General features: G+C 39.5%; 1 pseudogene; it reads left to right on the plus strand.

Moving 5' to 3' along the window:
• Positions 1-2,253: 2,253 nt before the first annotated feature.
• Positions 2,254-2,373, plus strand: LOC138787674 (U2 spliceosomal RNA; annotated as a pseudogene).
• The last annotated feature ends 7,228 nt before the right edge of the window (positions 2,374-9,601 follow it).

Raw genomic sequence — 9,601 nt, forward strand, 5'->3', positions numbered from 1 at the left:
AAGGGTCATCCGAGGCGTACAACTGGGAAAAGGCCCCCTTTCTCCCTGGCATATGCCTGCCGTATACCTCGCTCGCCTGAAGGGTGTAGATTTGGTACGCTGGGCGCAGGTTTAGGTGCCCAGCTGGCTGCATTCACTAAGAGGCGTAAGAATTGGAAATCTGAGTACAGAACGTATCCTGGTAAGCCAATTTTGCCTGTGAATAAGAAAAAATATCCCCATTTTACTTATAGTGAAGGCCTAAAAGCAATGTTATCCAATAGTCATGCCTCTGCTAACAATATTCTTTTCAGCATGAAAGCAACTAAGCATACAGCTTGCCATGCTAGCCTCGGAACCTACCTGACATTTAGACTTTCAAAGTTCTATGCAAATTAGGAGATAAAGATTATGGGGAGTTCTCCTGGGTTGCAAAACCACAGCAACATTTGAACCCTCTTCTCCTAAGTAACATGACTATGCCTGTATGTAAATACCCATTGTGGGAATTTTGCTGTGCTTTTGCCTGCCAGGTGAACTCGGCATGGACTTTATAAGTAGCATAATATTTCTATATCTCATACATCAGGGTGTGAAGCCCTATTGTACAGCTATTGCAAAAAGCTACTGACCAGTCTGCTTTCAGTGAAATTATATTCACTGATAGTATTTTCAATTCATGGATATCTAAATCAGGGTTGTAAAAAAAAATTTGGTACCTTGAAGGGCCCTTTATTACAGTTTTTTTTCTTGTTTCTTTTGGATCTAAGTGGTGCCATTTTTGTGAATATATAATTAATTAAAAAGTTTGCACTTATAGGTAGTTGTAAATAATTGTAGTAACTAGAGGAATATTATTTCGTGTCTATGTAAACAACCTGTATAGGGATGTTTTTTTCCCATATGGTCCTGATTATTTCTGTAGCTTCCATGCTATGAATATGAGGGCCTTTTCACACGACAAAAAGTTTATAGGAGCAAAAACGGATTAAAAAACCCATGCATTTGAGTGCATCCATTTTGATCCATTTTTTTTAATTGACTTCCATTATGAAAAAAAGTATCAAAATGCATCCATTTTTTTAATGTACACAAAAACGTGGTCAACCACATTTTTGGGTGTGTTAAAAAAAAAAAAAAAAAGATGCGTTTTGATCCTTTTTTTTTTTTTTTAAATTGAAGTAAAAAGAAGATGGATTGGATGCACACAAATGCATCCATTTCTCCACCTTTTTGTATACATTTTTTGCAAAAACGGATAGAAAAAAAAAAAAAAAAATTGCAAAAACGTAGTGTGAACCCAGCCTTACACTGGTTACATCTTTTACTTCCTCCTGCAGGGTTTATTCAGTACAGTACTAAAAAAAAAAAGTAGGTACCTTCTTGCAAAAACAGTACACCTGTCCAGTTCAACCCTGTTTATGACTTTAAAAAACTGCAAAAAAATGAATTTAAATGCTACTACATTTTAAGTAAGTAAAAGTAAAACAAAAGTAAGAACAAAAATTAGAATGACTATGCAGCTACAGTAATTTTGCATTTTATTGTATTTTTTAGCTTCCTTATAATCCATGTTATATTTTCATTTTATTAAATACACAGTATCTCATACCATTTTTGTTTGTTTATAGTTTCATAAAGATTAATGTCAATGTTCTCCAGAAAATGTCAGCTGCACAGCCATCTCAGTTTGTCATCAGCCAAACATCTCCATCTTTTTCATGTCCTTGCAAGTACTTGGCTTTTAACTTCCAACTGCTGCTGTGACGTGCAAAAGTCTATTGCAAATCAATTTAGGGATGAGGAAATGGCGCATTACAGAAGGACTCCCATGGAATTTTATATTACAACCACACAAATAGCAGATAAGAGCATTAGGATTAATGGCATCTCAACAGATACCAAAAGAATTAGCGATGCTTTGTTGTTCAATGCTATAAAATTACAAAAAGCAGCATGACTTTTACCTCTACTTGTGTGGAAGGTCAAAAAAAAATAAAAATAAATAAATAAATATATATATATATATATATATATATGCAGAACAGGTGCACAAAGTGTGTAAAATAGAAACTAGTGTAAGCTGCCCTTAGCCAACAATCACAGCTCTGCTTTTAATTCCAATAAAATCAATGCTGAGCTGTGATTTGTTGTTATGGGCAGTTTACATCCGTTTCTATTATAAACCACATGATAACCGGTCATGATCCGTTTGTGCATCAAGAATGTAAAAAATAAAGTGCTGAACTGCTGTAATTAGAGATTAGCCCCCCAATCGCTTCTTGGCCTTTTGGCTAAGATCAAGAGTAGTATCTGTTCTTATCAGTTTAATATCAGATATGTCCCCTATCTGGGGACCATATATTAAAGGGGTAGTGCGGCCATTTACTTTTTCTGCTTAATTAACAGACATTACAAAGTAACATAACATTCTAATGTGTGTTAATAAGCTGCCTGGCCCGTTTCCCCCTCTCCCTCCTCGCAAGTTAAACTCTGTACCCACAATCTTCCCATCCCAAACTACTTGTACCTTCGGATAGCTGCTTTTATTCCAAAATCTGTCCTGGGGTCCGTTCGGCAGGTGATTCAGTAATTGTCCTTAAAAACAACTTTTAAACTTGCAGCCCTGTGTCAAACTTGAGTGGCCTAGAGTGTCTGTGCATTAGGCTGGTACAACCTATCCATCCCTCCTCCCCACCCTCTTCACCATCAGAAATGCTACAGGCAGATTTTCTACTATTCATCACCTGTGTGAGCACGGTACATGGGCTGGATCGTTAAGGCACCTGTGCGGTGTCTAGACAAGGAATAGGAGAATACCTGCTGGAGCATTCCTAATGATGAAGAGGGCGGGGAGGAGGGACAGGGAAGTTGTGCCAGCCTAACGCACAGATGCTCTAGGCCAGGCCAGTTTGACACAGGGCTGCAAGTTTAAAAGTAGTTTTTCTGGACAACTGCATCACCTGCCAAAAGGACCCCAGGACAGATCATGGATTAAAAGCCATTATCCGAAGGTACAAGTGGTTTGGGGGACAGATTGTGGTACAGACTTGCTTTAAATAAAGTATACATACCAAATCACTGTCGACCCCATGCTCTTCTCCTAAGTGCCATCTTGGGTTGATGCCATCACAACAGGGGGAGGTCCTGGTCTCCTTCCTCTTCACTGTCTTCCACAGCAGTGAATGGGAGAGGAAAAGGCTGCTGGTGTGCATGCCTTTTCCTCTCCCATTTACTGCTGTGGAATGGTGGCTAGGACGCATCACATGGCTTCAAGTTGCTCAGCCCTGATTGGTTGAGCTTGCTGGAAGCCATGTGATGTGCTCCAGCCAATGAAAAGCCTTTTCTCTTCCATTCACTGTACCCAGACCCGGAAGTGAGGAGGGCAGTGGAAGATGGCGGGGACACGGCCGGTAGGAAATACGAATGGTGATTGTCACCGGAGGGATGGTAAGTAAATATTCTGTGTGTGTATGTGTTTGTTCTTTTTTTTCCTTTGGGGGGAGCGCCTGAGTACTCCTTTAAATGGATTTTTAGAACAGGGAGATGGAAAAAGAGCTTGCTCTTTCCTCTCCAGGAATTGACCTAATAATGCAGTGCTTCCAGGTTCAGTGCACAAAAAAAAGAAGCCCCCAGCCTGCTCAGCCAATTACTGACCAAGCCAGACAGCTATGCAGCCAGTGATTAGCTGAGCAGGCAGTGACCAATCACTGGCTGCAGCTCTGTCCCATCTCAGTCAGTCACTGATATGGTGAGCGAGCTGTCACTTTCATGTCTGGAGTGACAGCCCGCTCAGTGACTGACTGAAATGGGACAGCACTGCAGCCAGCGATTGGCTGAGCAGACTATAACTCTTGTATGAAGAGTGACAGCTCCCTCGACCAATTCCTCCCTTTTCCATCTTTGTAATTGACTGAGCAAGATGGCAAGTTGTACATCAAAATTGCAATAAAACATTTTTTTTTTTTTTATTTGGTTCATTAAGGTTTGGTTTGCAAGTCTAGGCTAGGTTCACACTATGTATCTGTGTGGCTGTATTGCGGGCAGTAAATCATCGGCCGTATTTTTCCGGTTAATGCGTACGCTGGAAAGTATACGATATACGGCTGCACAGTGCACACTATATGTATGAGCCTACGGCCCGATCGTAAACGGACCCGTAAAAAATGAACAAGACCATTGTTTGCGGCTGGAACTGTGCAAATTCACGGCCGTGGATTGACAGGCGGTCCGTACGGAGTACTTCAAAAACAGTCGGCAATAATGCCGAATGCCGATGCCTCTAATAGTTAATATATTTAATTAATAAAACACATTTTCTTTGTAATAAAGTCCCTTTCGTTGTTCAATAATTTAATTCTAACGAATCCATCACTGTGCAATTAAATATACTGTTAAAATAAATATATATAAATAAATGTATATTTATATATATATTTATTTTTTGACAGTATATTTAATTGCACAATGACTGATTCATTAGAATTAAATTATTGAACAACGAAACTGATTTTATTACAACAAAAATGTGTTTTATTAATTAAATATTAATTAGTATAGGAAGCTCCATTAAGCCGTTAATTCATATTCCCGGTAATAGAGCATTCTGTACTAATCAAGACTTTACTTTAATGAAAACATCAAATGTTTCTTCTAATTATGTTATCACAATAGCATTATTAGAAGAAACATTTTGAATTATATGTGCGTTCAGCTGATTGGCCGGTCCGCAGTACAGTGACTTCATTGTGCTGTGGACCAGCGAAGAAGACACATCGGGGTGAGTATAAAGCTCTCCCCACCCCCTCCCCAGCACTGCACCCATCCCAGTAAGGAAGGGGGGTCACTTAACCCCTTCGTTGCTGGGATGGGTGAAGTCTGACATCAGTCTGGCCCCTAAAGGGTTAAGGGGGATGTAATACATCCTCCCTTAACCCCTTGGGGGCCAGACTGTAAGCAGCGATCTGTAAAATGCTGCATACTGTAAGGTGCACAACACCGCTCACAATGATGGGTGTTGTGCTCCTGTTTGTGTGTTTTTTGTGTGTTTCTCCCTTTTTGTTTTTCAGATATCGGTATCCTGGGGATTACGTCGGATTCGGTGGACTACGTCGATAACCAGCGGTTGTTTTTTTTTTTATAAAATGGTCAATGAGGGGTGTGGGGGTGTTTTTATTTGAATAAAAAAAAAATTCACTTGTGTGTTGTCTTTATTTCTTTACTTTATAGACTTAGTAGTGGAAGCCATCTAATAGACAGAATTCAATACTAAGTAGGGGCCTAGTGTTAGCCGATATAAAATGGCTAACACTAACTCCCCATTATTACCCCAGTACCCAATGCCACCAGGCGTACTGGGAAGAGCAGGGTGCCAGTGGTCCCGGAGCGTCAAAATTGGTGCTCCTGGACTGGGGCAGCAGCAGGTTGGTAAGATTTAGGCTGGGGAGGGCCTAAACCAATGGCTCTTCCCACCCTGGTGTTACCAGGCTGCTGTTGCTTGGTTTTTTAACCCAGCTGGTTATAAAAATAGGGGGGACTCTATGCGTTGTTTTTTTTTTTACTATTTATTTATTAAAAAAAAAAAAAACGCATAGGATCACCCCCATTTTTATAACCAGCCAGGTTAAAAACCAAGCGACAGCAGCCTGGTAACACCAGGGTGGGAAGGGCCATTGGTTTAGGCCCTCCCCAGCCTAAATCTTACCAGCCTGCTGCCGCCCAGTCCAGGAGCGCCAATTTTGACGCTCCGGGACCACTGGCACCCGGCTCTTCCCAGTACGCCTGGTGGCATTGGGTACTGGGGTAATAATGGGGGGTTAGTGTTAGCCATTTTATACCGGCTAACACTAGGCCCCGACTTAGTAATGGATTCCGTCTATTAGACGGCTTCCACTACTAAGTCTATAAAGTAAAGAAATAAAGACAACACACAAGTGAAATTTTTTTTTTTTATTCAAATAAAAACACCCCAACACCCCTCATTGACCATTTTATAAAAAAACAACAACAAACAACCGCTGGTCATCGACATAGTCCACTGAATCCGACGTAATCCACAGGATACCGATATCTGAAAAACTAAAAATGAGAAACACACAAAAAACACACAAACAGGAGCACAACACCCATCATTGTGAGCGGTGTTGTGCTCCTTACAGTATGCAGCATCTTTACAGACCGCTGCTTACAGTCTGGCCCCCAAGGGGTTAAGGGAGGATGCATTGCATCCCCCTTAACCCCTTGGGGGCCAGACTGATGTCAGACTGCACCCATCCCAGCAAGGAAGGGGTTAAGTGACCCCCCTTCCTTACTGGGATGGGTGCAGTGCAGGGGAGGGGGTGGGGAGATCTGTATACTCACCCGATGTGTCCTCTTCGCTGGTCCGCAGCACAATGAAGTCACTGTGCTGCGGACCAGCTGAGCGCACATATAATTCAAAATGTTTCTTCTAATAATGCTATTGTGATAACATAATTAGAAGAAACATTTGATGTTTTAATAAAAGTAAAGTGTTGATTAGTACAGAACGCTCTATTACCGGGAATATGAATTAACGGCTTAATGGAGCTTCCTGTACTAATTAATATTTAATTAATAAAACACATTTTTGTTGTAATAAAATCAGTTTCGTTGTTCAATAATTTAATTTAAACGAATCCATCATTGTGCAATTTAATATACTGTCAAAAAATAAATATATATATAAATATACATTTATTTATATATATATATTTATTTTAACAGTATATTTAATTGCAAAATGATGGATTTTTTTAAATTTAATTATTGAACGAAAGGGACTTTATTACAACGAAAATGTGTTTTATTAATTAAATATATTAACCATGAGAGGCATCGGCATTACTGCAGAGGATCGCAAACCCTGGTAATAGCGATTCATGTAAACTGTTTCCCTGCTTTCCCAGATGCATTCCAGAGGTGTTTGCATCACTTTCTAAAGATTTTATTTGTTATTTTTAGTTGAAGCAGATTTTCAAGTAAATGACCGTATGTTTTCAGCCGCATGTCTATTTTTTCCCACGGCCGTAGTTCCAGCCGCACATTTCCAGCCGCAAAAAAAATACGGCCGCACAGATACATAGTGTGAACATAGCCTTAATCTTTAAGTTAAAAATTCACGAGCACTGAAAACTGAATTTTTTAAAACTTTGCATATCTCAAGCTGTAATGCTTCGCTCCCATCCATGTCCCTGCTTGATTAACAGCCAGCTGGCAGTTGATCTCTGCTTCCAAATGTCCCACCTTCGCACAATTTATATGCAAAGTGCAGGAATCAAATATGAAAGCCTAGGTCAGTTCTGAAATCTGTCAATTAAGCAGGTATAGTGATCAGAGGGGGAGCAAGGAAAACTGCTTTGATACTTTGTACCAGCTAAAAGTGTCAACAGTTTAGAATGTGTATTGCAGGTGATTCACTTTAAACATTTGGTTAATTTACTGTACAAAATTATTATGCAAGAGAATTCCAAGTCTAACAATAGTTTTGTTGGATACTGAGATGTGTTACTTCCAATTAGATACTTGAAGCTATTTGTATTGTTTCAATTTATTCCAATCAAATAATGTTACTTAATCAAGATATCTAATCAAAACATAAGGGTACAAATTACATTATGAACAGAGTTCTAATCAGTAATTATTGACTTGATTGGTAGTAATTCTTGTTATTAGTGAGTCATGCTTGACCTTTGTTGATATAGTATCTCTGATGATAAAAACTTCAACACAAAATTGGTTGACATTAACCTTTCAGGAATAAAGACATATAATGACTTGAACAAGAGAGTTAATATTATAAACAGTTTATGACCAATAAAATGTATTTATTTAAGGAGCACATGTAAATGTACAGTATCTCACAAAAGAATGTTTATCTACCATTTTTGTAAAAAAAAATAAATAAATAATAATAATAATAACAATAATATTTATTTGTATAACGCCAACAAATCCCACAGTGCTTGTCATATATTTTCATAGAACAACAGTGAAGATATGACACTGTTATGCAATGTAAAGTAGTCAGTGTGCTGGTATAACAGTATACATTTGGTTTGTCCTTAAAGTGACTCAACACACAGCTTTTAATAATAAAAATGTAAAAAATAATAACCCACCACACAATAAATTAGTCAGATTGTCTAAAACATTGGCTTGTAGAAAATATCCATGTATTGTAAATGACTCTCCAACAAACACAAAAACAGCATGAGTGGTGGAGGTATGAAGGCCCCTTGATTGCCAATACAGTACAATTGATATTATAAGACCATGTGTTAGGGTACACAGTATGTTAATAAAAAGGAAAAAAATAATATTAGCAATACATTTAGTATTTCACATATCCGATCAAGCACGGTTGTGGACTCCACACTAGTCGGATACCCGACAATCCATTTATCTATACATCCCACTACTAACCTTGTATTCCACATTGAGCCCTATTGTGGTTAGTGTTTGCAATTTGTAAATCCATTGTAATTCCCTTTGTTTTAACACAGTTTGTCTATTCCCACCATATTTTAGGGGCATGACTCTTTCAATGACCATATATCTCAAATCTCTTTCTCGATGTCCAGCATAGGAAAAATGCTTTGCAACAGCTAATTTATTTTTTCTAATCGTATACCTGTGTTGATTTGATTGTGTTTTCATGTCCCATGTTGTTTCCCCAATATATAGTTTACTACAAGGACACCAGAGGGCATATATAACCCAATCTGAGTCACAAGTAAATGGTTTATATTATACTCTTTTTTGGTAACAGGATGTACAAAATGTGTGCCTTTGATCATATATTTACAATTTATGCGCCGACAAGAGGGTTATGAGCCTTTTTTAGGTGTACTTAGGTATTTTTGGGGATCCATACTGGGTCAGGATATATCGGCTTTCACTAACTTAGCTTTAACCCCTTAACGACACAGGGCATATATTTACGCCCTGTGGGCGACTCAGGGAGTTCAGAGGTGGGCCGCACGGCGCCCCCGCTCTGAACCTCTGCGGTCCCATGTGCCGCATGTAGCTCAGGACCGCTGCTATTAGCGAGCACAGTCTGATCGCCGTGCCCGCAAATAAAGTAATCAGATGCAGCTGTCAAAGTTGAAAACTGCATCTGATTACTTATGCAGCCTGATCGGTGGTGGTATAGTGGCGGAGATCGCCCCCCCCCCCCGGGACGCTGTCCTGGAGGAGCGATCTCCATGTCTACTGCCGGCCGGGTCTGTGCCGTAATGGCGCTGATCCCGGCTCGGCACTCAAATGCTTTCGGCTGCAGCAGCCGAAAGCAATCGAGTGCCTATCTCATTGATCTATGCTGTATTACTATACAGCATAGATCTCAATGAGAGATCAGTGTGCTTATACTAGAAGTCCCCCACAAGGGGCTTGTAGCATAAGGGTAAAAGAAAAAAAAAAAGTGTTATTGTTAGTAAAACCCTGCCCCCTAATAAAAGTTTGAATCACCCCCTTTTCCCATGTTATAAATAAAAAATAAATAAATACATTTACAAACAAACATGGTTGGTATCGCCGCGTGCGTAATCGCTTAAATCATTAATTTATCACATTCCTCATCTCGCACGGTAAACGGCGTAAGCAC

The sequence above is a fragment of the Dendropsophus ebraccatus genome, chromosome 3, assembly GCF_027789765.1.
Source record: "Dendropsophus ebraccatus isolate aDenEbr1 chromosome 3, aDenEbr1.pat, whole genome shotgun sequence".
Lineage (NCBI taxonomy): Eukaryota > Metazoa > Chordata > Amphibia > Anura > Hylidae > Dendropsophus > Dendropsophus ebraccatus.